This window comes from Nerophis ophidion, linkage group LG07, assembly GCF_033978795.1.
Source record: "Nerophis ophidion isolate RoL-2023_Sa linkage group LG07, RoL_Noph_v1.0, whole genome shotgun sequence".
NCBI classification, from domain to species: Eukaryota; Metazoa; Chordata; class Actinopteri; order Syngnathiformes; family Syngnathidae; genus Nerophis; species Nerophis ophidion.
In genome coordinates, this window is record NC_084617.1 from 55804074 (window position 1) to 55824717 (window position 20644).

Below are 20644 nucleotides of genomic sequence, written 5' to 3' on the forward strand. Positions count from 1 at the left end.
CTCCAAAATACTGAGTAATTATGCAGACTTTTAGCTTTGTGTGTGCGCAGCGCTCATACTTCCTAAAAACCCGTGACGTCTTGCGCACACGTCATCATTACACGACGTTTTCAAGACAAAACTCCCGGGAAATTTAAAATTGTAATTTAGTAAACTAAAAAGGCCGTATTGGCATGTGTTGCAATGTTAATATTTCATCATTGATATATAAACTATCAGACTGCGTGGTGGGTAGTAGTGGGTTTCAGTAAGCCTTTCAAAGGGGTCAAATAATGACTTTTCTACATCTAAAACACTTCCTTGTGGTCTACATAACATGAAATTGTTTTTTTTGGTCAAAATGTTGCATAAATGATGTTTTACAGACCATCTTCAAGCCCCTTTCTGACACTCGCTTCAGAATGCGCTGGTCTAATTTACTGTACGTGCCTCCACTTCGACAGTCTTTTCCACGCCATCTGTTTTGTATGTTTAGCGCATCCATAGCGTGTCCGACAGATATAAGTTTGCACTATACGATCATTTTTATTAGAAATGGTGACAGCGGAGGGTGCATTTGCACGTACGAGACAGTCTGCCCCACAACAAGAGAAAATCAAAAAAGAAGAACCTTAGCGACGACAGCGTCGGGCTACAATGGTGGACAGGCGCAGTGCACTCTGGGTACATTTACACCATACATGGATAATCTGCTAATGATTTTCCCAACCGGTGACATCAACAATTGTGCGAATTCCAAACATTCGGCGGAAGTTTGAAGGAAGGCCAGATTATTTTTAGAAATATCTCTGCAATGCCTCCATAGTTTGTATGTGTCTGTATATCAATCAATCTGTGTGTGTGTGTGTGTGTGTGTGTGTGTGTGTGTGTGTGTGTGTGTGTGTGTGTGTGTGTGTGTGTGTGTGTGTGTGTGTGTGCGTTTGTCAAAGTGACATATGGGGACATTTTTATGAAATTTCACCTTACATATGAGGACCTGTTGAAATATGAGGACATTTTCCATGTCCCCATATTTCCCGCAATGTTATCGTGTTCTAGACCCTCCCAGCATGTTCCCAGACCAAAAATCTCTAAAGTCTTCATTTGTCAAATTTTCAGAAAAAGTGTGTGAAAGTGTGTTTAATTTTTTGGGTCACCTTCGATTTTGCCCCTAGTGGCCATCTTTGCTATTATGACACACACACACACACACACTTGTCCTCATATGTCATATGTCCTCATATGTCATGTGGGTCAGAAACTCACACACTCCAACATTTTGAAAAACATCTAATCATTACAGCAATAAACATACTTTTGAAATCTAAATCAAATAACACATTTTCAACTGATCTGATGATCTCAACCTTTTTTATGTTAGTTTTATCTATTCATTTGGTTTATCTGGAGATGATTTGGGCTAGACAATTAGTAATAAAGGGATTATGGTGATGATTTAATTTGTTTGATTCAGTATTTTACTGTATTGGGCTTTTTTGTATTTTGTTGTCTAAAATACAATGCCGCACAATAATTACTTTAAATGTGCCTGAAAAAAACCTTCAACCTTGATTGAGACAAAGGCGATAATTCAAATGGAATTCAAACTATATACAGTATTTAATATTTTCAAATGGTTACAATAGCACATGATTTTGGTATTTTTATCTTTGGGACAAATTTTGGATTCAATTGGGGATTGTTTTTGGAGGTATTCATTTTACATTGTGTTCAAGATGGTTACTTCCGCCCACTCTGAAGAGTCTCGGCCTCTGATTGGTCCAATTTTCAGTTAGGCACCGCCTGATTGGCCAGTGGATGATGTCGGATCCTAACAGAGGGCTAAATCACTAGTTAACTATTTTCATCTTGGAAGTTATACAGCTCACGTATCACACTTAATATTGAATATATATAAAAAGGGTTTTCCAAAAGGACCATTTATAATTGAAATACAAAACTTCACACACGATTTTGAGCACAACAGAGCGCTCAGTGAACATCACTTCCGGGACCTGCATCACCGGAGGGGGACATCTATCTTGGCCACAAACCATCTTTGACAGTCTTCGACAGCATGGTTGAATCAGGTGAGCATAAAATGGAGTTTAACGTAATTAAATAGACCAATGTTTTTTAACATAGGAAAATAGTTCATTATAAACAACAGTTAAATGTTTTTTGTTATTAATTGAAACCAGATTTGATTTTATGAGGTTAAATAAAGCATTTCAGTTCTGGGCCAAGGCCAAGGCATTTAAATTTTTTTTTTTAAGTTGCATGGAAGATTATAAGTAGCAGTGATTGTCACACACACTAGGTGTGGTGAAATTATTCTCTGCATTTGACCCATCACCCTTGATCACTATGCTAGTAAACATTTTCTTAATTTTAAACTAGACAGACTAGAGTTCTTCAAATTGTTTATACTTTTTCTCAAATACAAATATTTCAAGCTGATAAGCACTGTCGAGTTGGCATGTTACTGATATTGTTACATTAGTACTTTGTTTGAGAAGCTTCATGTCTGCATTGAGCCTAAATTTAACAGTTTTTGAAGGGTTTAGTTCTTTGTTTTATTTCTGTGTCACTGACTTTTTTCATTTTTATGTTTGGATTTGTTAGGCGCATCAACACATGAAATAGACATCGTGTCCAAAAGAAGAGCGAGACGTAATCCTGAGGCTGAAGCCACCGAGTTTATTTGATCTGGATGTGACAAGTCTTGTTTTAAGGCCCAGTGGATCAATGATTGGAAAGGTATGTCTTGTTATGTATCATATCAATGGTAACTGTATCAACATCTCATTTGGATCATTTCCTTACTGTCTAATAGAGGTTGTATTATATGGCTTTAATTAGAAGTGTTTGGAATAACAGCGTTCCACGTCCCAAGAGCTAGCTTCTGTAGCCGAGGATCGGACCGCCAAGTGCCCTGCCTTCGGCTGCCGCCCAGCTCACAATGCACCCGACCTCTATGGCCCCTCGGAGTCTTGTTCACGAGTGGGGGAAGAGTGGATCGTGAGATCGACAGGCGGATCGGTGTGGCGTCTTCGGTAATGCGGACGTTGTATCGTTGTGGTGAAGAAGGAGCTGAGCCGGAACGCAAAGCTCTCAATTTACCGGTCGATCTACGTTCCCATCCTCACCTATGGTCATGAGCTTTGGGTCATGACCGAAAGGATAAGATCACGGGTACAAGCGGCCGGAATGAGTTTCCTCCGCCGTGTGGCGGGTCTCTCCCTTAGAGATAGGGTGAGAAGCTCTGCCATCCGGGAGGAACTCAAAGTAAAGCCGCTGCTCCTCCACATCGAGAGGAGCCAGATGAGGTGGTTCGGGCATCTGGTCAGGATGCCACCCGAACGCCTCCCTAGGGAGGTGTTTAGGGCACGTCCAACCGGTAGGAGGCCACGGGGAAGACCCAGGACACGTTGGGAAGACTATGTCTCCCGGCTGGCCTGGGAACGCCTCGGGATCCCCCGGGAAGAGCTAGACGAAGTGGCTGGAGATAGGGAAGTCTGGGTTTCCCTGCTTAGGCTGCTGCCCCCGCGACCCCACCTCGGAAAAGCGAAAGATGATGGATGGATGGATGGATGGTATAACAGCGGTATATGAAAACGATGTTACTAATGCTGTTACTTTTACCGGTAACGAGTAATCTAATAACTTTTATGTACGCTACAACGCTGTTACGATGCGTTTTATGTAATCTGGCATGCTACTTTTGATGTGATTGTATGTCAACAAGACAGCGTTAGAAGCACAAAAGGTTTAGTGCAGGTAATATCTTATTACTAATGAAAGCAACCCCCGGAAGTAATTACGAACACGATATCAAATAGAAAGAGGCCTCATCCACACGCAAACAAAAACATTCAACAGAACTATCTTAACTGCCACTGCTAAGCTAAAAAATACAGCTGAACTATTCTGCTATGTCTGGGCGCTGACGTCCCACTTGGCAAAAGGCACAGCTTTTTAAAGGCACACACACACTCTGCTCTCGTGAAATGTCTCTCAACTGCATATGCTAGATATTTAAAACTTTTCTTTTTCAAGTAACACATTAATTACAAACCCCGTTTCCATATGAGTTGGGAAATTGTGTTAGATGTAAATCCAAACGGAATAATTTTTTTTACAAATAATAATTAACTTAGAATTTCATGGCTGTAACACGTGCCAAAGTAGTTGGGAAAGGGCATGTTCACCACTGTGTTACATCACCTTTTCTTTCAACAACACTCAATAACCGTTTGGGAACTGAGGAAACTAATTGTTGAAGCTTGGAAGGTGGAATTCTTTCCCATTCTTGTTTTATGTAGAGCTTCAGTCCTTCAACAGTCCGTGGTCTCCTCTGTCGTATTTTACGCTTCATAATGCACCACACATTTTTGATAGGACTGCAGGCCGGTCAGGAAAGTACCTGCACTCTTTTTTTATGAAGCTGAACACGTGCTGAATGTGGCTTGGCATTGTCTTGCTGAAATAAGCAGGGGCGTCCATGAAAAAGTTGGCGCTTAAGTGGCAGCAAATGTTGTTCCAAACAGATGGGTAACTTACAGATGTGTAAGTTACCCATGCCTTGGGCACTAATGCACCCCCATACCATCACAGATGCTGGCTTTTCAACTTTGCGTCGATAACAGTCTGGATGGTTCGCTTCCCCTTTGGTCCGGATGAAACGGTGTCGAATATTTCCAAAAACAATTTGAAATTTGGGCTCGTTAGACCACAGAACACCTTTCCACTTTGCATCAGTCCATCTTAGATGATCTCGGGCCCAGAGAAGCCGGCGGCGTTTCTGGATGTTGATAATTGGCTTTCGCTTTGCATAATAGAGCTTTAACTTGCACTTACAGATATAGCAACAAACTGTATTTAGTGACAGTGGTTTTCTGAAGTGGGCTTCACGGTGGCAGAGGGGTTAGTGCGTCTGCCTCACAATACGAAGGTCCTGCAGTCCTGGGTTCAAATCCAGCCTCGGGATCTTCCTGTGTGGAGTTTGCATGTTCTCCCCGTGAATGCGTGGGTTCCCTCCGGGTACTCCGGCTTCCTCCCACTTCCAAAGACATGCACCTGGGGATAGGTTGATTGGCAACACTAAAAATTGGCCCTAGTGTGTGAATGTGAGTGTAAATGTTGTCTATCTGTGTTGGCCCTGCGATGAGGTGGCGACTTGTCCAGGGTGTACCCCGCCTTCCGCCCGATTGTAGCTGAGATAGGCACCAGCGCCCCCCGCGACCCCAAAAAGGGAATAAGCGGTAGAAAATGGATGGATGGATGGGTTTTCTGAAGTGTTCCTGAACTCATGTGGTGATATCCTTTAGAGATTGATGTCGGTTTTTGATACAGTGCCGTCTGAGGGATCGAAGGTCACGGTTATTCAATGTTAGTTTCCAGACATGCCGCTTACGTGGAGTGATTTCTCCAGATTCTCTGAACCTTTTGATGATATCATGGACTGTAGATATTGAAATCCCTAAATTTCTTGCAATTGCACTTTGAGAAACGTTGTTCTTAAACTGTTTGACTATTTGCTCACGCAGTTGTGGACAAAGGGGTGTACCTCGCCCCATCCATTCCTGTGAAAGACTGAGCATTTTTTGGGAAGCTGTTTTTATACCCAATCATGGCACCCACCTGTTCCCAATTAGCCTTCACACCTGTGGGATGTCCCAAATAAGTGTTTGATGAGCATTTCTTAACTTTATCAGTATTTATTGCCACCTTTCCCAACTTCTTTGTCGCGTGTTGCTGGCATCAAATTCTAAAGTTATTGATTATTTGCACCAAAAAAACGTTTATAAGTTTGAACGTGAAATATGTTGTCTTTGTAGCATATTCAACTGAATATGGCTTGAAAAGGATTTGCAAATCATTGTATTCTGTTTATATTTACATCTAACACAATTTCCCAACTCATATGGAAACGGGGTTTGTACTTAATTTAATAATTAATTACATTTATGAAAGAGTAATTCTGTTTGTAATTGAATTTTTTGTCAAGTAACGACTATTATTATTCCTTTTTAAAACAGATATTCCAAACATTGTTAATTGATAAACTGTTTTATCAGGATATGGTGTATTTGCTCTTGCATCAATTTAAAAAGGTTCTTTTGTGGTCGAGTACCGAGGGAAGTTCATCTCAAGACATGAGCGGGACAAGAGACAGAAACCCTCTATAAATATCTTTAGTATTTATCGTGCATTATATGCTCATAATGTTAACAACAAAAAGTGCTGATAATGTTATAATTAATAAGTTCTAACATTATTTTTCTGTGTTTTGTTGCAGACACCAACTGTTGATGTTCTATCTCAACATTCTCCAGATTCATGTGAGCGATAAACCGACTTCATCCCTCCAACAGGTTATTACTTGACTATTTTACTATCCATCCATCCATCCATTTTCTACTACCTGTCCCTTTTTTGGGGTGGCGGGGTGTGCTTGAGCCTATCTGAGCTGCATTCGGGCGGAAGGCGGAGTACACCCTGGACAAGTCGCCACCTCATTACACGGCCAACACAAATAGACAACATTTACACTCACATTCACACACTAGGGCCAATTTAGTGTTGCCAATCAACCTATCCCCAGGTGCATGTCTTTGGAGGTAAGATGAAGCCGTAATACCCGGAGGGAACCCACGCAGTCACGGGGAGAACATGCAAACTCCACACAGAAAGATCACGAGCCCAGGATTTAACTCAGGACTACTCAGGACCTTCGATTTGTGACACACATGCACTAACCCCTGTACCACCGTGCTGCCCTATATCTGCTAAAAACTTGACACAACCTATACTTCAAAAGACATTTAATTCTTTTAACCTCTCACAGATCAGTTTATATGACAACATTTTTTAAGGGTACATCCATGTTAGTCAGTGTGGAAATAACAACTCATGTTTAGCAAAACAGGAGATGTTACAGGTCAGCAACATGAATTCTGTATGTGATCACTTGTCATGTACTCATATTGTTTGAACTAAAAAAGACTTCAGTGTGTTTCATATAAGGTCCTCATATTTTCTGAACCACATTAGTGTGTGTTACAATGTTTAATTCAAAGCTTTAAAATGAGTGTTTCAATCCAGGTCCTCATATTTTCTGAACCACATTTTAGTGAATGTTACATTCTTAAATAATAGTCTAAGAGCTAAAACGCTATAATAATCTTTACTGTTTATGTAGAATTATATGCTCAGAATATTATCAACCAAAAGTGGTTGTTAATGTTATAATTAATTAGTTCTGACATTATATTTTTGTGTTTTGTTGCAGACACCAACTGTTGGGGTTCTATCTCAACATTCTCCAGATTCAGATGTGAGCGATAAACCGACTTCATCCCTCCAACAGGTTATTACAAGTCTATTTTTACTATATCTGCTCTAAATGTGACCCAACCTATATTTTGAAAGACATTTATTAATTTTAATCTCTCACAGATCAGTTTATTTGACAACATTTTCGTAAGGGTACATCCATGTTAGTCAGTAAGGAGTTTGGAACTCATGTTTAGCAAAACAGGAGATGTTACAAGTCAACAACATACATTCTACATGTGACCACTCGTCATGTCCTTATATTGTTTGAACCAAGAAAGACTTAGGTGTGTTTCATATAAGGTCCTCATATTTTCTAAACCAGATTAGTGTGTGTTACAATGTTAATGTCCAAGCTTTAAAATGAGTGTCTCAATTCAGGTCCTCATATTTTCTGAACCAGATTTTAGTGTGTTTTATATTCTTAATTAATTGTCTAAGAGCTGAAACTCTGTAATAATCTTTACTATTTATCTGGCATTGTATGCTCAGAGTTTTATCAACAAAAAGTGCTGATAATGTTATAATTAATTAGTTTTGACATTATATTTTTGTGTTTTGTTGCAGAAACCAACTGTTGAGGTTCCATCTCAACATTCTCCAGATTCAGATGTGAGCCATTAACTGACTTCATCCCTCCAACAGGTTATTACATGTCTATTTTTACTATATCTGCTCTAAATTTGACGCAACCTATATTTTGAAAGACATTTATTTATTTTAATCTCTCACAGATCAGTTTATATGACAACTTTTTCGCAAGGGTACATCCATGTTAGTCAGTAGGAAGTTTAGAACTCATGTTTAGCAAAACAGGAGATGTTACAAGTCAACAACATAAATTCTACATGTGAGCACTCGTCATGTCCTTATATTGTTTGAAGCAAGAAAGACTTAGGTGTGTTTCATATAAGGTCCTCATATTTTCTGAACCAGAAAATGTGTGTTACAATGTTAATGTCAAAGCTTTAAAATGAGTGTCTCAATTCAGGTCCTCATATTTTCTGAACCAGATTTTTGTGTGTGTTACATTCTTAATGAATTGTCTAAGAGCTGAAACTCTGTAATAATTTTTACCCTTTATCTGGCATTGTATGCTCAGATTTTTATCAACAAAAAGTGGTGAGAATGTTATAATTAATTAGTTATGACATTATATTTTTGTGTTTTGTTGCAGAAACCAACTGTTGAGGTTCTATCTCAACATTCTCTAGATTCAGATGACAGCCATAAACCGACTTCATCCCTCCAACAGGTTATTACATGTCTATTTTTACTATATCTGCTCTAAATTTGACCCAACCTATATTTTGAAAGACATTTATTAATTTTAATCTCTCACAGATCAGTTTATATGACATCATTTTCGTAAGGGTACATCCATGTTAGTCAGTAGGGAGTTTGGAACTCATGTTTAGCAAAACAGGAGATGTTTACAGCCGGTTTCTGCAGCGCTGTTTTCATTGATCAAAGTATTTTTTCGGTGGTCGTGTTTTTGGTACATAACTTGTAAATAGTGCGCAAATAATAGGCTATATATATATATATATATATATATATATATATATATATATATATATATATATATATATATATATATAAATACATTCAAACCCCGTTTCCATATGAGTTGGGAAATTGTGTTAGATGTACATATAAACGGGATACAATGATTTGCAAATAATTTTCAACCCCAATTCTGTTGAATATGCTACAAAGACAACATATTTGATGTTAAAACTGCTAAACATTTTTTTTGCAAAGAATTTAGGGATTTTACCATCTAGGGTCCGTAAAATTATCAAAAGGTTCAGAGAATCTGGAGAAATCACTGGACGTAAGCGATGTACTGCATTAAAAACCGACATCAGTGTGTAAAAGATATCACCACATGGGCTCAGAAATACTTCAGAAAACCACTGTCAGTTACTACAGTTGGTCGCTACATCTGTAAATGCAAGTTAAAACTCTACTATGCAAAGCAAATGCCATTTATCAACAACACAGAGGAACGTCGCGGGCTTCGCTGGGCCCGAGCTCATCTAAGATGGACTGATGCAAAGTGGAAAAGTGTTCTGTGGTCTGACGAGTCCACATTTCAAATTGTATATGGAAATTGTGGACGTGGTGTTCTCCGGAACAAAGAGGAAAATAACCATCCGGATTGTTATAGGCGCAAAGTTCAAAAGCCAGCATGTGTGATGGTATGGGGGTGTATTAGTGCCCAAATCATGGGTAACTTACACATCTGAGAAGGCACCATTAATGCTGAATGGTCCATACAGGTTTTGGAGCAACATATGTTGTCATCCAAGCAACATTATCATGGACGCCCCTGCTTATTTCAGCAAAACAATGCCAAGCCACGTGTTACAACAGCGTGTCTTCGTAGTAAAAGAGTGCGGGTACTTTCCTGGTCCGCCTGCAGTCCAGACATGTCTCCCATCGAAAATGTGTAGCGCAATATGAAGCGTTAAATACGACAACTTAAGCTCTACATCAAGCAAGAATGGTAAAGAATTCTACTTTCAAAGCTTCAACAATTAGTTTCCTCAGTTCCCAAACGTTTATTGAGTGTTGTTAAAAGAAAATGTGATGTAACACAGTGGTGAACATGCCCTTTCCCAACTACTTTGGCACGTGTTGCAGCCATGAAATTCTAAGTTAATTATTATTTGCAAAAAAAAAAAAGTTTGAGTTTTAACATCGAATATGTTGTCTTTGTAATGCTTTCAATTGAATATGGGTTGAAAAGGATTTGCAAATCATTGTATTCAGTTTATATTTACATCTAACACAATTTTCCCAACTTTTTTGTATATATATTAGGGCTGGGCAACGATTAAAATGTTTAATCGAAGTTAATCGCACTATTTCTCTTATTAATCGCGATTAACTGCATTGTATACGCAAAGCCCAATAATGAATTCAAAAGTAGTGTGTAGTGCACCTTTATTGGAATATTCTCCCACATGAACAAAAGCGCCAAAACATTTGCTGTGCAAACACAATTTAAATCAGTCCTTGTTAAACAGTAGCAGTTAAATAGCATATTTTATGAAAATCAACTCCAAAAATGTAAATACAAACATTTAAGCTTATTGCCACTGCCGGGGTATTTAAGTTATCCTGTTTGTTATGGAAAATAAATATAATCTACATACAAATCTCTGAGCCACAGTCATAACATCTGAACAGGCAATTTCTGAGGTAACAGCAGAAACATTTTTTTTTATCAGGGATCTTATGTTTAAAAAACTTATATTATAGGTAGTGGGCTGTTTTAGGGAATTTTTGATCAAATTATCCTTAGTAGCAATATTAATAATGTTGTGTTTATTCTGCGTAATGCACTTAAAATAATTATGACCATATCTGTTTGCTTGGTGCTTTGATAAACTGAACGCATATACATGGTACTATATTGTAATGTTATGAGCCAGGGGAAAAAAGAACTACCCTACCCAGCATGCAACAGGAGTGACGAGCATGCGCGGTAGCCCGGGATAGGTTGTGTCGCCATGACGGCATCTTGTATGTTGTGATATGCACGCTCTGAAAGCAAACGTTAAGAACTCAGCCAACACTCCTCGTCTGCATTATTGATAAATAGACAGACAACACATACTCCGCTGCTTCACAAAGCACAATATTTTAAATGTTTACTTTTACAGTTTTCTAATTCTTCCTTTCAGATTGACAGCAGGACAAATCGCTGGAAGTGGGTATGTCTCAAGCTTCTTCCACTTGGTCCACTCCAAAGCGGGGTAAATAAATAATCCACATAATTTACTAGAATATTATATTACGTTTTGCACCTTTTCACTGTGTTATAGTCATTATTCCTTCAGTAAGAAATTGTATTTTGTCTCCTTTATGACAACTGCAAAGGGGAAGAAGTGGAAGCAGTTGAATGACACATGTTGCATTTTGTAACTGGCAACAAAGTACCAGGTAAAAAAGATTGTGAAGCCTCCCTCCATAAAGAACTAGTAACTCTACAGGACAGAGATTGGCTTGACATCAAGTACTACATCCATAACAGAATTATATTTAAAAAAGGAAAAAAAAATGTTTTCCCACATCTTCTGTGGTAGTTTGAGTATGTTACCAGCAATTAAAAAAGCAAAATAAACAGCAAGCGTTTTGTATTTATTCCAGATAATTCTTAGCGACAAAATCCACAAAAACAATTCAGTTACACTTAATCGACAATTACATTTTTACCCATGTTTCTTTTAAACTCTTCTTGGTTTTAGATTACAGTAGCATGGGATTGGGATTTTTTTTTAAATGACAACACATCAACTAAACCAACTCAGGTGGTTTTGTTAAGTCTCTGATGTCATTAGCCTCATATGTCACATGAACCTGAAATCTTAAACACTCTGTGACGTCATGGTTGTCATATTTCACAAACTAGAAATCTTAAACACTCTGTGACGTCATGGTCATCATATGTCACATAAACTTGAAATCTTAAACACTCTGTGACGTCATGGTCATCATATGTCACATAAACTTGAAATCTTAAACACTCTGGTCTTCATTTGTCACCTAAACCTGACAAGTCCTCATATGTACCATAAAAATCAGGTTCAGAAAAAAACAAAAGAGTTGCAAAAATCTCAATAGACCACTGTGTTTCTAAAATTCTGGTTCACTAACCGTCTGATTCCCAGGCCTGTAGGACCATTGGAAAGGCATGTCCCCATATGTCACGTTTTTGTCATAAGTCCTCATATGTCACCCAAACACGTATGTGTGTGTGTGTGTGTGTGTGTGTGTGTGTGTGTGTGTGTGTGATTGCTTTAAGTTGTCTGTCCGTATTATAATTTGTCTGTGTAAAAAAATGTGTCCCTATTTCGATCGTGTGTGTAAAAAAAATAAATAAATACATTTGTGTGTGATTGCTTTAAGTTGTCTGTCCGTATTAGGATTTGTCTGTGTAAAAAAATATTTGTGTCCCTATTTCGATCGTGTGTGTAAAAAAAAAAAAAATTATAAATAAATGTGTGTGTGTGTGATTGCTTTAAGTTGTCTGTCCGTATTATGATTTGTCTGTGTAAAAAAATATTTGTGTCCCTATTTCGATCGTGTGTGTAAAAAAAATAAATGTGTGTGTGATTGCTTTAAGTTGTCTGTCCGTATTAGGATTTGTCTGTGTAAAAAAATATTTGTGTCCCTATTTCGATCGTGTGTGTAAAAAAAAAAAAATAAATGTGTGTGATTGCTTTAAGTTGTCTGTCCGTATTAGGATTTGTCTGTGTAAAAAAATAGTTGTCCCTATTTCGATCTGCGTGTGTGTAAAAATAAATAAATGTGTGTGTGCATATTTAGATGTGTGTGAAGCAGGCTGTCTTTTATTTTCTATGTCATTACATGATCTTTTACTCGAGTACAAAAATACTTCCGATAACTAAGTTACTGCTTAAACATTAACTTTTATTTACAGAAAGTGATGAAAAGTCCATTATTGTTGGTTTCAACGGCAACACGAGTCTGAGTGTCTGCAAAGCGCTGACTAGTGGTGAGTATAAGGAATGGCAAGGGGGAGTTACAAATTATTTCCATCCATTTCTACCGCTTTTTCCCATTTTTGGGGTCGATTTTACATGTTCAAATCGCTGTACAGACAGACAAATCGTACACGGCAGAAGCCAATAGAGAGTTCCTCACACACACACACACACACACACACACGTTATCATTTGTAAAAATATGATAACATTTTTTAATCATCACTTGTGGGGATCACCCTTCCTACATGTTGTGGAGGCATTAAAAAAATGAGGTTTAATGGCCACTGCCCAGTTAGCTCATACACGTCTTTAAATGTCTGGATTGATGAAGTAATGTGCTGATCATTCTTACTGGAGACCCAGGGGTAAATATTAATATGTTTCATGGGGACCAAATTTAAATAATTTTGCGAAATACACACAAATTTGTACGTGACTACTGAGGACTTCAGAATGTATGTGACTATCATTTAAAACGGTTTCCCTTTAGGAGACTTGTTGTTTTGTCCCCATACCGTCAGAGGTCCCCTAAAGGTGACTGCGTAAACGGAGCGATGTCCCCATTCAGTAAGCATTGCCAGAAAAAACACACACACACACACTCTCTTGTATTTGTTACCTTCTTGAGACCTCTGAAAAATGCCTAAATCTTTAGGTCCACCCTTTTTAGATATATAAAGATTTGTAGTGACAACATTAATAAAATATACGTGCTATGTAAATATAAAAAAGGTAAGCTTGTAGTAAAAAAATTGTTTCAAATGTTTTGTTTGTCATCGGTTTTTAATCTTCATTATTTACTTCACATTATTACAGTATGTCTCTATATACATACTTAATAAATTTGTTCTAATTCATTTTGGCCAAAAGGGGGCGCATTTCAATTTCTTACACACACCCTTGTTATTATATATGTTGGCCAGAGGGGGAGCACTTCACATTTTTACACACACTTATTTCATATGTTCACCAGAGGGGGAGCACTTTTAAAAGCGACAGTCAATTTTAAAAATCCCTCCTTTTTGGGACCACGATCATTTTGATACATTTCACCACCAGGGGTGCAAGTGAGACATTGTTTATTAGATGCAATGGTTTTCTGTATTGGGACCACAATTTTGGTCCTACTTGTTCACTCACACACACATATAAATACACAAACACACTTTTTTTTTTTTTTTCTTTACACACAAGCCGATCAAAATATGGACATCCTGATATTTTTTTTTTTTTTTTACACACAGACAATCTTAATACAGACAGCACTTTAAAACACGCGGATCTGATTACACACAGATTGAAATACAGACACACGTAAATTGGATTACAAAGGCACAGATTGAGATTCACGTTGCAAATAAATTTGATAGAATAATACTTCCATAATTATGCAGATCCCAAATACACAACAGTAGGTACCAATAGGTAAGAAAAGTTGGTTTTGCACAAATTCTGTGTGTGCAAACCAAAACGGAACACAATCCTCCTGACTACCAATCAATGACAGGTGAGGGAACCAGCACTCACACCAGACTCGAGGTGACAAATAGAATCTAACATAAAGGTAAAGAGTGCTGGACAGCAACAATACAAAATACGAGAAACAATCATCAATCAAAATGTATCGATATAGCGCTTAATCACAAGTGTCTCAAAGGCCTTCACAAACTCACGACATCTCCTGTAACTGTCCTGTGACATCAGGACACGTGCCATCAATCAATCAAAACGTTATTTAGACTTACACCCACGCATGTTGCAACACAGTGCGTTACACGGGTTTAAAACACACAAACACACACGTACACACACACACACACCATTGACAATAACAAGACATGGCATGGCACTGAGACTTGGGGAAAACGCCACCTTTGAAGCATCCACACTGGAGACTATCCAAAAAGTGTCATCTAAAAACATGTAAAAATGTATTTGAAAAATAAAAATAACTACAAACATAAAACAGTGAAAATAATAGCAATAAATACAATGTTTAATTACAGAATACAAATTAAGAACCTAATTAGAGTTTAACATGATCAGATGTAAAAAGACGTGCCTTTAATCCTTTTTTTTTTTTTTTTTAATATATTGTCGGTCTCTGCCATCTTGAGGCTCTTTGGCGGTCGGTTTGTCCCACAGGTGGGGGCCCTGGTGGCTAAATGCCACCTCACCATGGGTCCTTTCTGGTATTTGATAATGATAAAAGTTTGGTTCCGGGCGGACTCAGGAGCCACGAGGGTTGTGCTGGTCAAAGCAGGTAAGATTGATGAGACATGAGGACATTTAAAGGCCTACTGAAATGAGATTTTCTTATTCAAACGGGGATAGCAGGTCCATTCTATGTGTCATACTTCATCATTTTGCGATATTGCCATATTTTTGCTGAAAGGATTTAGTAGAGAACATCGACGATAAAGTTCGCAACTTTTGGTCGCTAATAAAAAAGCCTTGCCTGTACCGGAAGGAGCAGACGATGTGCGCGTGACGTCATGGGTTGTAGGGCTCCCCACATCCTCATATTGTTTATAATCACAGCCTCCAGCAGGAACAGCTATTCGGACCGAGAATGCGATGATATCCCCATTTAATTTGAGCGAGGATGAAAGATTTGTGGATGAGGAAAGTTAGAGTGAGGCACTATTTTAGTGAGATTATACTGACATACCTGAAAGTCGGATTGCTGCGGTGAACGCTAGTGTCCCTGAGAAAAGCCAATGAAGGAGCCAAGATCTTAGCTTTCTTTTGGGTAGCTGCTGCAGGAGGATGCATAATCCACTGATGTCTCCGGTAAGAGCCAACATAATATCACAATTTTCCCATCCAAAAACTTGCTGGTTGACGTAGAGAAACATGTTCGCTTGACCGCTCTGTGTTAAAGCTTCACAACAAACAAAGAAACACCGGCTGTGTTTCGGTGCTAAAGACAGCTGCAATCCACTGCTTTCCACCAACAGCGTTGTTCTTTATAGTCTCCAAGACATCCACTGCCATCATGACTGGATGTCTGAGATGCAGTCAAAAAGGCTATCTGTTGCTTTTGTGGGATCAGGAAACACGGCAAGGAGCAACTGTGCATCATCGGTGTACGTTTAAACCAGGGGTGACAAACGTACGGCCCGTGCTGAGTATAAAAATGAGCAGACGTTTTTGAATGCAAGAAACTGTTATTCTAAATGTGTCCACTAGATGTCACAATAGCAATTCTTTGTATCTTGTAGATCAGTGGTTCTCAAATGGGGGTACGCGTACCCCTGGGGGTACTTGAAGGTATGCCTAGGGGTACGTGAGATTTTTTTTTAAATATTCTAAAAAAAAATAGCAACAATTCAAAAATCCTTTATAGATATATTTATTGAATAATACTTCAACAAAATATGAATGCAAGTTCATAAACTGTGAAAAGAAATGCAACAATGCAATATTCAGTGTTGACAGCTAGATTTTTTGTGGACATGTTCCATAAAGATTTATTTTTTTGTGAAGAAATGTTTAGAATTAAGTTCATGAATCCGGATGGATCTCTATTACAATCCCCCAAGAGAGCACTTTAAGTTGATGACTATTTCTATGTGTAAAAATCTTTATTTATAATTGAATCACTTGTTTATTTTTCAACAAGTTTTTAGTTATTTTTATATCTTTTTTTCCAAATAGTTCAAGAAAGACCACTACAAATGAGCAATATTTTATACAATTTAATAAATCAGAAACTAATGACATAGCGTTGTATTTTCCTTCTTTATCTCTTTTTTCCAACCAAAAACACTTTGCTACTTGAATTTAAAAAATGTTCACAGGGGGTACATCACTGAAAAAAGGTTGGAAAACACTGTTGTAGATGATGCTACATATGTACAAAAATAAACCACATGATGTTAGTGCACCAGTCGAGGATAATGAGCAAACTACATAAATAACATCCTGTAATTTGATTTGGATATTATTTTTTTCTATCTTGATAAATTGAAAATTAACACCAATGAGCTGTCTGATGAACATTATCACATCATTTATTCAGAAAGTACAAATAACGACAAAGATAGAATACTAATATTCGCAACATGTAAAAATAGTGCTTGTTCTATTTTTAAACAAAGAAAACAATCTGAAGTTGTCTTTATTTTTAAGTTATCGTGCCGTGATTTTACCAGTCCGGCCCACTTGGGAGTAGATTTTTCTCCATGTGGCCCCTCATCTAAAATGAGTTTGACACCCCTGCTTTAAACTTCTGACGGGACCTAAAATTGAGCCCTGGGCAACCCCACAACTTTTTTCATGGGCTCATGACATTTAATACCATTAATTTAAAAAGTATTCCAACAAAATTAAATAAATAATGCAATGACATTTTGAAAATGGCTACATTGCTATTGTTCCAACAGAGATTGATATGGTTTGATTGATAATGTAAAGTCTGATATAGCTAAATTAGTTTCCGGGGTCCCTCGGGATTCCATTTATGAGCCCCTTTTTTTCTAATCTATATCAAGTGATGTACATTTATCTACATATTTACCAATCATTAATCATTATTTTACTTATTCTTTTAATATGCATACTCAACAAGACACTGTTCGATCTGCAAAACCCAAAACACATTGTGTAAATTGTAAATAAAAACAGAATAAACTGATTCGCAAATTCTTTTCAACTTACATTCAATTAAAAACGCTACATAGACAAGACACTTAACGTTCCAACTGGAAAACTAAATTTTTTGCAAATGTTAGCTCATTTGGAATTTAAAGCCTGCAACATGTTTAAAAAAAGCTGGCACAGGTGTCAAAAAAGACTGACAAAGTTGATGTATGCTCATCAAACCCTTATTTGGAACATCCCACCGGTGAACAGGCTAATTAGGAACCATGATTATAAAAGCAACTTCAGTGAAATGCTCAGTCATTCACAAACAATGATAGGGCGAGGGTCACCACATTGTGAACAAATGCGTGAGCAAATTGTTTAACAACATTTTTCAACCAGCTATTGCAAGGAATTTCGGGATTTCACCATCTATGGTCCGTAATATCATCAAAAGGCTCAGAGTATCTGGAGAAATCACTGCACATAAGCAGCAAGGCTGAAAACAAACCTTGAATGCCTGTGACCTTTAATCCCTCAGGCAGTGCTGCATCAAAGGCGATATCAGTGTGTAAAGGATATCACCACATGGGCTCAGGAACACTTCAGAAAACCACTGACAGTAACTACAGTTCGTCGCTACATCTGTAAGTGCACGTTATAACTTTGTTATGCAAAGCGAAAGCCATTTATAAACAAAACCCAGAAACGCCGCCGGCTTCACTGGGCCCCAGCTCATTTCGAAACTGGTGGACGTCATGTCCTCTGGAACAAAGAGTACCATCCGGACTGTTATAGGCACAAAGTTCAAAAGCCAGCATCTTTGATGGTATGGGGTGCATTAGTGCCCAAGGCATGGGTAACGTACCGGTACACATCTGTGAAGGCATCATTAAGGCTGAAAGGTGCATACAGGTTTTGGAGCAACATATGTTGTCATCAAAGCAACATTATCTTCATAGTAAAAGAGTGTGAGAACTAGCGTGGCCTGCCTGTAGTCCAGACCTGTCTCCCATTGAAAATGTGTGGTGCATTACAAAGCCTAAAATACGACAACGGAGACCCCGGACTGTTGAACAACTTAAGCTGCACATCAAGCAAGTATGGGAAATAAATCCACCTGAAAAGTTTCAAAAATCGGTGTCCTCTGTTCCCAAACGTTTACTAAGTGCCGTTAAAAGGAAAGGCCATGTAACACAGTGGTAAAAATGCCCCTGTGCCAACTTTTTTGCAATGTGTTGCTTGCTATTAAATTCTATGTTAATGATTATTTAACAAATAAAAAATAGTTTCTCAGTTCGAACATTAAATAAGTTGTCTTTGCAGTCTATTCAATTGAATACAAGTTGAAAATGATTTGCAAATCATTGTATTCTGTTTTTATTTACGAATTCCACAACGTGCCAACTTTACTGGTTTTGAATTTTGTACCTCTATGTAGAACGTCTACTTATAAATGTGCACTTATATACAGAGTACGTTCTCTTTGGAATAAACTACACCAGCTCTTCAATCCACAGCTGCATTTTATTCTCTTACAAAACAATTAAAAGCTATGTTGGTCTCAAGTTGGTCTCTATGTTGTCTATTCTTGCTTCTGTAATAATTGTGATGTCTGTGGGAGGTGGCTTTAAAAGAACTTCATGTCTTGTAAACCACGTTTGTTTTGTGTTATATTGTGTATTGTTCTTTTGTGTGTGTGCAAATCAGTACAAAACAGAAATAAATACAACATCTCAAAAGACTGTACAGCCACAGGTAGTGTTTCCTCACTGTTCTGCTGCTTGAGAGGTGTGCTAGTAAAAAAAAAACTAAAAAAAACAAAGTGGTCGGACACGGCGAGGTCCACAACAGACAACGCCCCAATAGCCTCTGACCAGGTCTCGGGCGAGTCTTCTGTTGTCGTTCCGTGTGATGTGCGGCTTGAAATCCACAACAACCGAAAATGTTTCAAAATTCTCAGGACGTAGAAGCCGAGGAGTCATCAATATGCAAATTTAAATCACCAGTTATTAAAATTCTGCTGTAGGAGCTATGAAAGGGTTCTGAAAAGTCGCTGATAAAAGAGGTGTAGTGGGATGGCGGCTCAAAACAAATGAAAGACAACGCTTCACACTCAAAGTTAAGTGACAATGGAAAATGATATTACAAACCCCGTTTCCATATGAGTTCGGAAATTGTGTTAGATGTAAATATAAACGGAATAAAATGATTTGCAAATCATTTTCAACCCATATTCAGTTGAATATGCTACAAAGACAACATATTTGATGTTTAAACTGATAAACATTTTTTTTTGTTGCAAATAATCATTAACTTGAGAATTTGATGCCAGCAACACACAACAAAAAATTTGGGAAAGGTGGCAATAAATACTGATAAAGTTGAGGAAGGCTCATCAAACACTTATATGGAAAATCCCACAGGTGTGCAGGCCAATTGGGAACAGGTGGGTGCCATGATTGGGTATAAAAGCAGCTTCCATGAAATGCTAAGTAATTCACAAACAAGGATGGGGCGAGGGTCACCACTTTGTAAGCAAATTGTCGAACAGTTTTAGAACAACATTTCTCAACGAGTTATTGCAAAGAATTTAGGGATTTTACCATATACAGTCCGTAAAATCATCAAAAAGTTCAGAGAATCTGGAGAAATCACTGCACGTAAGCGATGATATTACGGACTTTTGATCCCTCAGGCGGTACTGCATCAACAACCGACATCAGTGTGTAAGGGATATCACCACATGGGCTCAGGAAGACTTCATAATACCACTGTCAGTAACTACAGTTAGTAGCTATATCTTTAAGTGCAAGTTAAAACTCTACTATGCAATGCCAAACCCATTTATCAACAATATCCTGAAACGCCGCCGGCTTGGCTGGGACCGAGCTCACCTAAATGGACTGATGCAAAGTGGAAAGGTGTTTTCTGGTCTGACGATCCCACATTTAAAATTATATTTGGAAACAGAGGACGTGGCGTCCTCCAGAACAAAAAGGAAAATAACCATTCGGATTGTTATAGGCGCAATGTTCAAAAGCCAGCATCTGTGATGGTATGGGGTGCATTAGTGCCCAAGGCATGGGTAACTTACACATCTGTGAAGGCACTATTAATGCTAAAAGGTCCATACAGGTTTTGGAGCAACATATGTTGTCATCCAAGCAACGTTATCATGAATGCCCCTGCTTATTTCAGCAAGACAAGTGTTACAA

General features: G+C 38.1%; 1 long non-coding RNA gene across 1 annotated transcript; it reads left to right on the forward strand.

Annotated features, from left to right (window-relative positions):
- Positions 1–1791: 1791 nt before the first annotated feature.
- LOC133556547 (uncharacterized) lies at positions 1792–11084 on the forward strand. Its single transcript, XR_009807544.1, has 7 exons — positions 1792–2069; positions 2605–2739; positions 6281–6356; positions 7274–7351; positions 7885–7962; positions 8495–8572; positions 11013–11084. It is a non-coding gene; the product is annotated as an uncharacterized LOC133556547 (long non-coding RNA).
- Positions 11085–20644: the final 9560 nt, after the last annotated feature.